The sequence below is a fragment of the Schistocerca gregaria genome, chromosome X, assembly GCF_023897955.1.
Source record: "Schistocerca gregaria isolate iqSchGreg1 chromosome X, iqSchGreg1.2, whole genome shotgun sequence".
NCBI classification, from domain to species: Eukaryota; Metazoa; Arthropoda; class Insecta; order Orthoptera; family Acrididae; genus Schistocerca; species Schistocerca gregaria.
Window position 1 is genome coordinate 333,007,989 of NC_064931.1, and position 13,622 is coordinate 333,021,610.

General features: G+C 40.6%; 1 protein-coding gene across 5 annotated transcripts in view; it reads left to right on the plus strand.

The window, feature by feature from the left end:
- The first annotated feature begins 478 nt into the window (after positions 1–478).
- The window catches only part of LOC126299573 (glycine receptor subunit alpha-3), a 386,589-nt gene continuing 373,445 nt past the window's right edge, over positions 479–13,622 (plus strand). For 3 of the 5 annotated variants that reach the window (XM_049991580.1, XM_049991579.1, XM_049991581.1), the window contains exon 1: positions 479–544. The gene's annotated coding sequence lies outside the window, so the exon portion shown is untranslated. Of the gene's footprint in view, positions 722–13,622 lie in introns of all 5 variants that reach the window. The other 2 variants (XM_049991577.1, XM_049991578.1) reach the window with 2 other exon arrangements.

The window sequence follows — 13,622 nt, forward strand, 5'->3', positions numbered from 1 at the left end:
GGGAAGCTGGTTAAAAGCAACTGCAACACTTCTACTGAACAGACATATAAGATAAGAAAGTGGCTTACTAAAAATGAGTAAAAAAATGAAAACGAGTTCGTATTCTGGTTGCCATTTGCCGAGTTGCTCGGGTTATTTTGTAGTGTCGCATCTGGCTTCCCTCGTTTGCGGGCTGTGTCGCGGAGACGGTAGCCGCCAGCGGCAGTGGCCGGAGCACCGGAAGAGCAAATTGGAAGTCCGGCGGCAGCGCCAGGCTCTAGGGCGTCGCAGGCCATCGGGCGGCCAAATATAGCGGGCGCGGGCGCGGGCTTGTTGCTCGCTGACCTGGCTGCGGTGCGGCTGCGGCCACAAAGCCGGCGGCCGGAGGAACTGGCTCGAGTGGCAGTTAGAGCCCGGTAAGCGGCTGGAGATGCTGACTGACGATTGATCGGCGCGCCTCGCCGCAGCCTCCGCCGCCGTCACCGGCGCCGCCAGTCAGCAGGCAGCGAGCGCGCGCTGCGGACGCCACCACCGCCGCCGCCGCAGCAGCCGCCGAGCCGCACAGGTAACGGCCGCCGTGGGGCGCCACTGGTCCCATCCGGGCAGCGCTCGCTTTAGTTTACAGGGTTTGTAACGAAGATTCTTTAGACGCTGGGCCTTTCCGAAAGCAAAACACCAGCTAAGCGTTTGTGACGCTCTTAAATGTCTCCGGCCTACACCCATTTGGACATGTCAGGAAGAGGTCAGTAAATTAGCGATTACTTATTTATTGGGCTTTACGGTCAATTTCACCTCGACAGTTCGAGTCCAAAAATGCCACCACCAACTCCGATAAGTTTTACAGATGGTGCAGACAGATGCAGCACAGATCGGAGGTGATGTCCACCCTCCTGTTTAGTCCGCACACAGGCGTCTTTTCGGATTTCACCGATGGGCTTCGGCCTTTAACCGACGTCACAGACAGTAGTCTAGTAGAGAATGTCGGATGATGGGCGCATTCAAGTACTCGACATGACAAACGCTCTGGGATGTAAACAAGCGTACTTCTGAAGCTGGCAAACATGTCAGCATGATTTTTTTTTTCATCCAGACTAGCTCACGCCATCACTCCTCAGCGTTTCCTCCCGTACTGTCTGCTTATTCACCAGTAATGACACAATACCGTAAATAGTGGGTATCTCTTATTTACGCCCGTGCTCAAAATTCACATTGACGGCTAGGTCATTAGAAGAGATACTTTTCTCTGACAGAAGAAGAAGACACTGTAAGCCGGCCTTGGCTATCCATAAGGACATATCATGACAATCGCCTGGGTCAAGTTAACAAGCCCATGGTCTTCAAACAGAATGCTCTGATCAGGTTTCTAGTTCCCATTCTACCTTTTACAACTGCAGAATTGTAACCTTTTTCAGTAAGAGCAAACAGAGATAACGAAGCTGAGTTCACAGAGCAACGAGCCACTAGCTATTCCTTTACCTTATTGTTGCATCCGCCCAGTCACTGACGAGGAAGCAACAACCTGCGTATCACAAAACGAAGTTAAGATTGGGCAGCGTTCTCTTCCATTTCGCTGCCGAAGAGTACATGTTTCGGATGCAATCATAATTTCCGCGACCTGAGTGGTCTCCTGCAGATAAATTTTGAAACTGGTGACAAAATAGACTTTCAAACTTTATTTACTTGTGTGCCCTTACTGCATACAAACAGACTTCCATACTGCAGCAAAACATGAAATTTGTATGCACTTTTCAACAAAGAATTCTCTCCATATGTTTGTATTTCCATCACTAGCAGACATTATTTCCCTACTATGAGAAATCAATACAAATTACGTTGACTTCTTTGGAGACTCCAATTATTGCACGAAGAGGAGCAAATTCAACTCCCTCAGTGGTCTGACGAGGAATGATAGGTAGAAAGTAGAGGCCCTTCTGTGCAGAAGACAAGTATATGCCAACTATGAGAATGTTCCAGCCAAAATTGATTTTGCAGGATTCCTTTTTTTATTGCTATCAGTATTATTACTTTCACAAGACCTATCAGAAAATCTGGCAGAGTGATAGATAAATGATGTTGTTCTGTTAGCGTTTTCTCATAGTACTGTGGCAATCTAGGCAGTTTAGATCGTCAGTACATGTTATAGGTTGTCGCATACAGATACTACAACATATCACAAGTGGCCAACGGGGAACATTAAGTTAACCTATTCAGGAGGTAAAGATTGTTATGTGTTTTCTTTAACAAATTTGAGTGAAGCATTTTCATTTTATCCGTCAGCAGAAACCTTGCACATTAATGGATTATTTAGATGAAGATATCATATGCTGTGGCACTATTTCCTTTATTTTACGGTATTCTCCATTAAGAGAAGAAATTACCCCTAGGAAAGTGCAGACATTAGAACGATTGTCGCTTGGCTGTGTCCTGCACTTTCAAGGAATGTAGAAATGGTTACACCAGTATGCTGCTTTTTTCTCAAGAAGTCATGATAGAGTGTTGAAATCAAACTTACTAAGGACAAATATTAGTTTAAATCGTTCGGATGTAATACTGAGCACTTGTTGCTACGCTATGAATTTGCAACATTGTTTTACAGTTGTTGTAGAGCTTGAGAACAAAATTTTATAGACTATACATGTATTTCAAATTTTTGTGTAAGTGTACCACCTCCTTCGAAGCTCTAGAAAGTGATAGCCACATTCTCAACCCCAAAATATTCTCAGGGCCTTCAGTCTTCCTATTTAATCTTCACAATGAATTTATAAAATAATTTACTTGTTGTTCGTTAATGTCTCATAGATATGCGAGACTTTATACTTAGGAACAGATAGTAACATACTGAATATTTCATTTTGAAGGGAATTTTGTGCTAAATTTGGTAGCTGATGGTGATACACTAAATGTGTATAACGCTTTTATTCATTTAACTGTGGCTTATATACCTATGGCTTATATCTTTGCATTCCAAGTAGTTGCACCGACTATCTTTGAGAAATTAGTTACTTCGATTCTCTGTGTCGTAGTGTAGCGTATAATGAAAACCCAGATAACTATTGTGCGGATTTTCGTAGGCGATTTGGTTTACTTTTCCGGTGCAGATGCAGCTGTACACGATACTGGCTTTCTTTATTGAAGTGACAGGACAGGTATATAACGCACATACATTCTGCGAAAAGGGAAACAATTCCAGCTGGTGTTCCGTGGTTTCAAATGTATGTGTTTTGAAGAATAATGACCTACAAATGATAAAGAAACTAGAACAACGCATACGAAACTTATTTCAGGTTTGTGGTTTCTAAAAAAATTGCGCGTTGAAAGAAAATATTACTGGTCAACGTCATGCATACACGAATGTTACAACAATAAGAATAATATGGGAAATATAACATATGTTTTCAAAAGTCCAATGAACTAGTCCTTCTCCATAACATTTGTATGATGCTCATTAGAGTAGTTGCTGATGGGAGAAGATATATTTCGGAACAATAATTATAATGACAGAAAACTGAGCCAGAGAGTGGTGGTAATAGCAGCAACAAGTATCACAAATAAATTCACAGTAGCCCAAATGAGAGCCAAAAATTTATATCGAATAACAGTACAATTCATTTGGTCTAGAATAGGAAAAACTTCTGATGGTGAGCACTCATACGATTTTACCAGTATGAAGCAATCGAGTTCCATATGGTTTGATAGATTTAAACCAAAATTGTTTTGTAATTACTATTGTGATTACCTTCACGTAAAATTAAGTTATTTACTTGAATAAAATTACATTTTACAAAAACTTAAACATGTTTCCTCTGCGTTGCACATCCACACTTAGTGAAAACAGTACACTATTAGTCAATATTTAGGCAAGAGTGTTAAAGTATGATGTTTTTTAAATGGTACACGTTATAGCTCAACTTCCGGAAATTCTTCCAGTAATTCAGCATGAAATGATCTGATCATTTTCTGTCAGTAGTTATACCGTACTATGCTCAACTGCTTCGATCACAAATCTGCCAATCCTGTTACCTAAACTATTTTTTCTTATTTTTGATGCATCATATCAAATCACTAACAAATGAGTTAAGCAGAATTACTCTTGTTACGCGTCAGTTTAGTGAACCTTCAGATACTCGTTCATAATTATCAATCAAAAGTTTTTTATGGAAGCTGTAGTAATAATCGGTTTAATTTCAGAGAAATTTCTAGGCGCTAGCGTATAAACCCAGCTTCACTTCTTCACTTCATTTGTGCTTAGCGTTCATTAACAGATGCGTCTATATTACTAGCCTTTCTTCATTTTTGGTTTTGATGGAAATGACTATTAACGAAGGAACACCGTCTACAGCTCTGACTGTCTATCGTGGCACAAACACAACTTTTCATTATAGTTTTCTTAGAACGTTGCTAAGATTATCATTTCGGATTGCACGCTTCCTAATAATTACGAGTTAAAGGGAAGTAAAAGAATAGGCTGGTAAATTGTACTGCAAAAGATGATTCTTCTTATTTTCTATGCACAGAGTCCCACCGTCTGTCAGCCGCCTTCACCTTAATTTGTGGATTTGAAAAGCCACTACTTTTCGAAGAATGAACGCGTAAAGTGTAAAATCATTTACGTATTACCTATTTTTATTGTTGAATTGCTTTCTCCCTTTGATACTGAAGAGGTGGAAACTGTGGTTTCAGAAATAAATCAGAAATATGTGAGTCTATAACTTTTAATTACTTTCTAAATCGATAGTTCCTTATCAAGGAATGAAGGTAGGAATAAAGAGAATACAACAATGTTAACATTATTTCAGAAGTACAAAATGTAAACCTTTCAGTTTACTATTTAATCCTTTAACCTGAGTCATCTAAAGTATCTATGACCATTCAAATACGAGAGCTGTTTCGGTTTTGTATCAGTTATTTAAATGAGATATGAAAAATTTATTGGTCGTACATCTTAAACATATGTTGAATTTATCTTACAAGTTGTTTCAGATGGCGACAGAAGTGCATTTAGCAAATCCATACTGCGAATAAACTTCGAAACTTTGTAAATATCATTCTCTGTTACTTCAATATAATTTAATTAAAAATCTGCAGATGCTGAAGTTTGATGCAACATTTCCCTGCCTACTGTGAACGACTTGGATTATCTGGTGCACATTTCTAAGCATAACTTGAAGTTATATGTGTAAGCGACAGAGACAAATTAATTTGTGCTGGACAATCATTTCGTTCCAATTTTTTCACATGAATACTACTTTTGAACATTAAATTAATAGTACTGCGCAGACATTTACATATCTTAGACTGCGCTACTTGTTGTTACTAATTCATTTTACTCCCCAGCATGAGGGATCAAGGGTTAAAGCGAACAATACATGTAAGAGAAGACACGGTAAAAAATGTAAAGTTATATCTGACCAGCTTAAACATGGGGAAGAGGAAAGAGCATAAGTCACGCTAAAATGAATATAATTTACGCTATATGTTCAAATACATTTTAATAAGATGAACAGTTTATGAGGGCTTAAAGTATCTTCAAAGTTTAGAAATGGAATTAAATTAATGTAACATGGTTATCAATGTTTTATCCATAAATTATGTTGAAGCTTACCGAAACAATGTCTACTCTGAAAAAAATCAGTTCTGTGAAACTTTCGAACTATGAGGTTTATAAATTCAAACCGTTTGGTTCAATAACATTCTCATTTGTTATAGGTCAGCGAAAACTAAATCTCTTAAATAAGTTGCAGCGGCAAATGTAATATTTGCGACATTCTAGCAAATGTGTTTAGTCGCTCATACAAAAAGTATTGTTATATTTTATGAACGATTGCAATATAAATCTGCACTGGCTGGATGGATTTGTAATATACGATAATGTATTGCATATCAGATAGGATACTTCTCTCATAGTATGTTCTCCCAAGCGTTTCAATAATTCTAAGGGAATGCCGTCTACTCCGGGTGTCTTGTTTCGTCTGAAGTCTTTCCATTCTCTACCAAATTATGTTTCCCATCTTTTCTCACATACTTCATCTTTCTATCTTTCTTCCCCATAGCCAGGCATTATTCTACAGTTTTGAATTTTTCCTCTACCCATTCCTGGTTTGGCGTTTTATACCTCCAGTTAGTCTCGTTCTAGAGACGTTCGTTAAAAAAAAATGATTCAAATGACTCTAAGCACTAAGGGACTTAACATCTGAGGTCATCCGTTCCCTAGACTTAGAAATACTTAAACCTAACTAACCTAAGGACATCACACACATCCATGCCCGAGTCAGGATTCGAACCTGCAACCGTAGCAGCCGCGTAGTTCCGGACTGAAGTGCCTAGAGCCGCTTGGCCACAGCGATCGGCCAGTTCGTTTTTCCTCATGACTTCTTGATTTGGTGCATTCTTATATTTTCTTCTTTTGTCAGCTACATTCAGTATCTCGTGTGTTATCCGAAGATTTCGACTGGGCTTTGCTTTTGTTGTATACGATTCAAAGTACACTGGGTGGAGAGTGATGGTGTAGTCACAAAATTTTTGTTAGAGGCAAAGGTACAATTAGACTCTGTTATAAAAAAAACAAACCATATGCAAGCATTGGGGCTTCATTGATTTGCAACGCACAGTTGAGTTCTGTCAGTGGATTGTGTTGTGGTGCTTGTACTGAAACTGCCGGTCGACACTTTGAACGGTTGCTGTGGGTTGTCGCTAGAATGTGTAAGTTGTTAATGTAAGACTAAATTTCTGTTTCCGACCGTTAATTCATCACGTCTCATTATTCAGCTTAAAACTCTTCGATATTCTGACCCATTTGTTAGGGACAACTTTTATACCGGAACTAACTGCAATAGTAGACATCTGGTATCAAATTGCTTGTACAGTACTTGTATTTATGTACTGTAGCTGTTTCTTGTCACAATTTGACCAGGTCTACGTGTCTTTGTCACTGCTGAATCTCTATGTTAACTTCAATTTATCTCAGAATAAGTCATAACAGCTGCAGATTTTTTTTAAAAAGTTGTTTAGTTAGTTACATGTCACACGATTTCTATTGAGATGATATGGAACTGGTCATTTTTCAGGCTATTTATTTGCGTCTTGTTTGTTTGTATGGTTTGCTAGGATACAGCCGGGTGATTCAAGCTGCAGATGCACAAATTGCACACTAACCCTGAGACATAAGTTCATTAAACACCTTCCAAAATAATGAATTAGGAATTAAATGACTATAAAATGAAACTAGAATCACAATTAATTTGGTTTATTCATGGTGCTGCCCCTCATCTCAGTCTGCTTTGAACGTCGTCTTAGTTGTAGAAGCCATGCAAACACCGATAAAGGAGTAAATGTAGAGTAATTTACATTAGTCAGCTATCGACAATCACTATAACTATTATATATAACATTTCTCGGTGTCAATTGATCATTCTGATCGAGTGGGTCATTGAATTATGATTTTACATATGTTACAGGACTGTTTCCGATAAAAAAAAGGTCACGCAACAGGCTAATTGGCGGCCACTTAAAGAAAAATACTCAGCATAATAAAACATTAAACTTAGAAAGTACAGGACGCAAATAACAAAGAAAGCAACAACTGCACCATTAATACTACTACTTCTACTACTACTGCTGCTGCTAGTAATAATAATGATAATAATAATAACAGCATACACCGTTGGGGCTTTTTTTACAAATATTGGAAAGGGAAAAGGAAAGAAGAGCTGTCAGCCTTGTCATATTAGTAAGAAATGTTCCGGAATTTTCCTGGAGTTATTCGGAAAGACCATGCGAAACTCAAATTTTGGTGTCTGAACCAAATAATCAAGCTTCAGCCCTTTTTATTAGAACAGTTTTCCGTAGCTTTAAATGTGTTTCAGAGATTCTAAATAGACATAATAGAGTCAAACGGATCTAAAATATTGCTATTTGAACACTACTCTTTACCATTTCATCAATTATTTTGCTATATGATAATTATACAGTGTTTACCTATAACGTTCCTGTCGTGGACTGACGAGATACCAAAGCAAAAAATTTTCATTATGATTCAGAAAGCTGCAGTTTGTCACTAGCAGGATTCAGCTCTTGTGAAAACCTATTCATAGCTGATGTTGAGGTATTATTCTATTTGAAACGGCAATGAAGAAAATTCTATTTCTTCTAAAAAATTCTCGTCTTAATGAGAAATATCCAAGGAAACAGATGTACTTGGAGGTCAGTCTAAGTGTCCCAAGTTTGTTAAATAAAACGCTACGGAAGTTCGTGAATTAATTCACTTACTGTTCACATTACGAGAAGGCTTCACAAAGTAAGTTACAAATGTCGTCTCTTGCTAAGATCTTTGCATATGAGTTGCGGATTGTCAGTAGACGTTACATATTCATGGGATTCCTGCTGACACAGCTCTGTTATGGTACGGATAGCAGGGGCATTACATTTTTGGATCACTGACGCAGCAACTGAAAACGTACTCCTAAGTTAAAGTACACGGGATTGTAGTAGTAGTAGTAGTAGTTTCATTCATCAGTAGGTCACTTCTAGAAGGATATTGGACATGTATTGGCATCACAACTTAACAGAAAAAATTAAGTAGTTCACATATACATACATTTACCTACTTACAGGTGTAGTATGACAAAGATGGGACAGGTTGTCAGCCGTGGCCTTATAGTCGGAACCATTCCGGAATTTTTCTGAAGTAATTTGGGGAAACCACGGAAAATGTAAATCATGCTGGCAGAAAGAAGATTGGAGCTTCCACCTGCCTGACTACAAGGCCACTCCGTTCAAAACAGTGCTGCTTATGCGGTTTATCCCTAGTGTACAATACTGTTTCTCAAATAAATTGTTTAATAATATAAAAGACTAATGCCACACTTCATTCATTTCTTAGTATTATACATTGCATAGCTTTGGGAGTAAGTTTTTCCAGAAAAGTAAAAGAGATGGGAGAAATATAATGTGGAAGTGTTACGGGAATTATAGATATTTTATTGTCGTTATTATTATTTATTTGTGCACATTTTTTACCAAACTCATATTCTGTAATATCTAAGTAATCCTTAGGTGTATAGAACGTATTGCTTAACAGGCATTTTAACTGCCCTTTTAAATATATTTGTTTTAGCAATTTCTTTAACATGTTTTGATAATTTCTTGTACAGTTTCATTCTTTGGTAGAGAATGATGTTTTGAGTTTTGTGTTTATTCTTGCTTGGTGAATGTAAATTCAGTCACGATCTTGTTCCATGGTCGTGGACAGAGCTATTTTTGCAGTAATTATCACCATAACTTTTGACGTGCACATCTGACTGGTAAATAAACTCAATCGATGCAGTTAGAAACCCCAGTGTTTTGGCACATTCAATGAGCTCGACTACTACTTATGGTTATTGTATTATTCTTATGACCCTTTGCTGCAGTTTGAAAACTGTGTTCATACTTTGTGCATTTGTTCCCCAGAAAAGAGTGCCATGGTTGTGATATGAGTGTACATATGAGTAGTACGCAACTAAAGGACACTGGCTATCATACAGTAATGAAACCTTAAAATTGCATATATATTCGCCGTGAAATTCTGGCAGTATATGGACCAAATGTAACGTCGCGACCAAGCGTAGTGAAACGGTGCCAACAGTTTGACCAAAGGGGGTGACGAAGATCGGAAAGGACGGCCATCGGCATCGACCACAGACGACAATCGATCACAGACGACAATCGAGAAACTGATTCCCAGCAATCGACAATTTACCAACGATGAGGACGTTCACACAGCGGTTCTCAAATAGCTCCATGGCCATGGAGCGTATTTCTATTGTTGAAGAATTTATTGGTTGATAGAACGTTCTTACCATTGTTTACAGGGACTTGAGAAGTATATTTAAAAAAGGAAGTATCATACATCTGTGTCATTTTGAAGCTGAGTACAGCATTCAGTAAAAGTTACTCCGACTGTCATAATAATATACGTTTTGAAGTCTCCTCGTACAAATATTCTGTTCGCCTGAACTGAGTCTCTCCAAAATGTTATTCCATATGACAGCAAGAAAGGAAAATATGTGAAGTAAATTATGTTAAGTAAACAGGTTTGAGTGGACTGTGGACAATACGCTAACTGTAAATCAGCTTTTTGAGAAAGTCGAGAATGTGAGGCCGCCACGAGAGTTCGTCATCTGTCTAAGGTGCAAGACGTCTGGAGTTTTCTGTTTCACGAGTAGTGTCACTTTGCAGAAAAGCTGAATGTCAGTGTTAAGATAACCATTGCATGTAAGAATCAAGCTATTTGCTGACAATAACGAGTTTCGTCTCTCGAAAACATAATTTGCTGAATTATTGAGATCGTGAACCGAATACTCATAAATTACACTAGTTTCCTTCGATAACTGAACAGGTCGGTCTCGCTGTCGGTAAGGACGTCACAACGCCAGAAGAGTGTAGCGAAATGCAGAAAGACCTGCAGTGGGTCGGCAGTTGGTACAGAAACTGGCAGTTCAACGTAAAGAAATGTTTCGTCATTTGCACAAATAAGCGAAAATGCCCATTATTCTTTGAGTTCACTATTGGAAATAATTATTAGGAGCAGCAACAACCGTGAAACTCAAGAAGTATGCGTTGGCAGCGACTGGAGGTGGAAAACCACATAACCTATTTGTAGGACGGATGAATGCCACACAGATTACCTGGAAGAATCCTAATAAAATACGATTCATTCACGATGGAGGTATCCTATAAAACGTAGTTCCGCTGATTCTTAAGTACTGATACTCATTTTCGGACGTTTGAAACGTAACTACTAAAGGAATTAGTTTCTGTGAAGTTAGTACGCGGATTTAATGGAGGTCACACTACATGTGACCAACTCTGCCACCCAGGTACCTAAACCACTCATAGGATTTGAGGTTAACAACATGGACTCTTCAAAAGTAATTGTAACATTTACTTACTCATCGGTACATAGAGAAAACACCTTATTGATCTTTGTGCAGAAAGGTGTGTACAATTTCAAGGTTTCATGTGAAATAGGCTTCCAGCTGAATTAAAAATTGTGAATTATTAACTTCAGATTCTCAAATTATAGTGTACCACACTATTTAACGTTTCCAGGAGTTCCTTGCAGTAGTTCAGAGCCTTTCACTCTTGTGTGTTAGAAATTTGTACACACTTTTGTGGGTTACTATGTTTTCGTGTCTAAAAAAGACACATTTGATAATTTTTTATAATTTCTAATCTTGGGAAAGAGGACAACTTGTATACCCCTATGCTGGTTCACATTAGTCCAATTGTAATTTCCCAAGAAGTACTGGCGTTGTAATATTGAGGGGATTGAGGGGGGGGTGGGGAGAGGAAGCTACAAATGCACGTATTTGACATACAGAACCGGTGACTGCATACAATTTTCAGATTTAAATTTTATGAGATACAGGGATTATTTTTTCGAGAGTTGCCATTTCACATTTCTTATTTTTCTGACGCTCTGTCACGAGTCAAATAAGCTTTTCCTATTGTAAAGGATGGCCAAATACAGGGTGAACATTAATAAAACCGACAAACTGCAGGGACGGATTCCTGACCGGAAATGGGGAAGAAAAGGCCCCATGAACATGTGTCCAGAAATGCATCGTTGGCACGATAGATGGCGCTGATGAATGAAAGTCCTTCTGACAACGTGCCGTGTCTTCCTCGTGTGTTGCAGGCTGTGTGATTGACACAGCGTACTGTAAGCATACTATAACCATTTCACACAATATTTCAGCTCCCTACACGTTCGTCTGGCTGAAAGGACCCATGATCACACAAACGCCCAGAAAGGGCTTCAAATATTGTGTGGTGAATCTGGTGTCTGTGAGGGTATTTGTTTTGGTATAGCCGTCCTGCCTCTCGATCGTTTACATCTGCTTGGCCGTACACAAACACAATCTCGGCTTGTCACCGATATGAATACCGGTAAATTCTGCTGCTTACAGTACGTTGCATCAAATACACAGCCTCCAACAGAAAAGAAACTCATGACACGAGGTCAGAGGAACTATCATTTTGTCAACGATGCATTTCCGGACAGTGGTTCATAGGACATTTGTCCTCCATTTACAGTCAGGAATTCGTCCCTGCAGTTTTCGGCTTTTTTAATGTTTTACCTTGTATAGCCATAAATACACTCCTGGAAATTGAAATAAGAACACCGTGAATTCATTGTCCCAGGAAGGGGAAACTTTATTGACACATTCCTGGGGTCAGATACATCACATGATCACACTGACAGAACCACAGGCACATAGACACAGGTAACAGAGCATGCACAATATCGGCACTAGTACAGTGTATATCCACCTTTCGCAGCAATGCAGGCTGCTATTCTCCCATGGAGACGATCGTAGACATGCTGGATGTAGTCCTGTGGAACGGCTTGCCATGCCATTTCCACCCGGCGCCTCAGTTGGACCAGCGTTCGTGCTGGACGTGCAGACCGCGTGAGACGACGCTTCATCCAGTCCCAAACATGCTCAATGGGGGACAGATCCGGAGATCTTGCTGGCCAGGGTAGTTGACTTACACCTTCTAGAGCACGTTGGGTGACACGGGATACATGCGGACGTGCATTGTCCTGTTGGAACAGCAAGTTCCCTTGCCAGTCTAGGAATGGTAAAACGATGGGTTCGATGACGGTTTGGATGTACCGTGCACTATTCAGTGTCCCCTCGACGATCACCAGAGGTGTGCGGCCAGTATAGGAGATCGCTCCCCACACCATGATGCCGGGTGTTGGCCCTGTGTGCCTCGGTCGTATGCAGTCCTGATTGTGGCGCTCACCTGCACGGCGCCAAACACGCATACAACCATCATTGGCACCAAGGTAGAAGCGACTCTCATCGCTGAAGACGACACGTCTCCATTCGTCTCTCCATTCACGCCTGTCGCGACACCACTGGAGGCGGGCTGCACGATGTTGGGGCGTGAGCGGAAGACGGCCTAACGGTGTGCGGGACCGTAGCCCAGCTTCATGGAGACGGTTGCGAATGGTCCTCGCCGATACCCCAGGAGCAACAGTGTCCCTAATTTGCTGGGAAGTGGCGGTGCGGTCCCCTACGGCACTTCGTAGGATCCTACGGTCTTGGCGTGCATCCGTGCGTCGCTGCGGTCAGGTCCCAGGTCGACGGGCACGTGCACCTTCCGCCGACCACTGGCGACAACATCGATGTACTGTGGAGACCTCACGCCCCACGTGTTGAGCAATTCGGCGGTACGTCCACCCGGCCTCCCGCATGCCCACTATACGCCCTCGCTCAAAGTCCGTCAGCTGCACATACGGCTCACGTCCACGCTGTCGCGGCATGCTACCAGTGTTAAAGACTGCGATGGAGCTCCGTATGCCACGGCAAACTGGCTGACACTGACGGCGGCGGTGCACAAATGCTGCGCAGCTAGCGCCATTCGACGGCCAACACCGCGGTTCCTGGTGTGTCCGCTGTGCCGTGCGTGTGATCATTGCTTGTACAGCCCTCTCGCAGTGTCCGGAGCAAGTATGGTGGGTCTGACACACCGGGGTCAATGTGTTCTTTTTTCCATTTCCAGGAGTGTAGTAAATATATCGAGGAGTGGATTTAGTGAAGTTATAGTGTATAGTGTGGCGAATTTTCTGAGTACATGAATAATTTCTAACG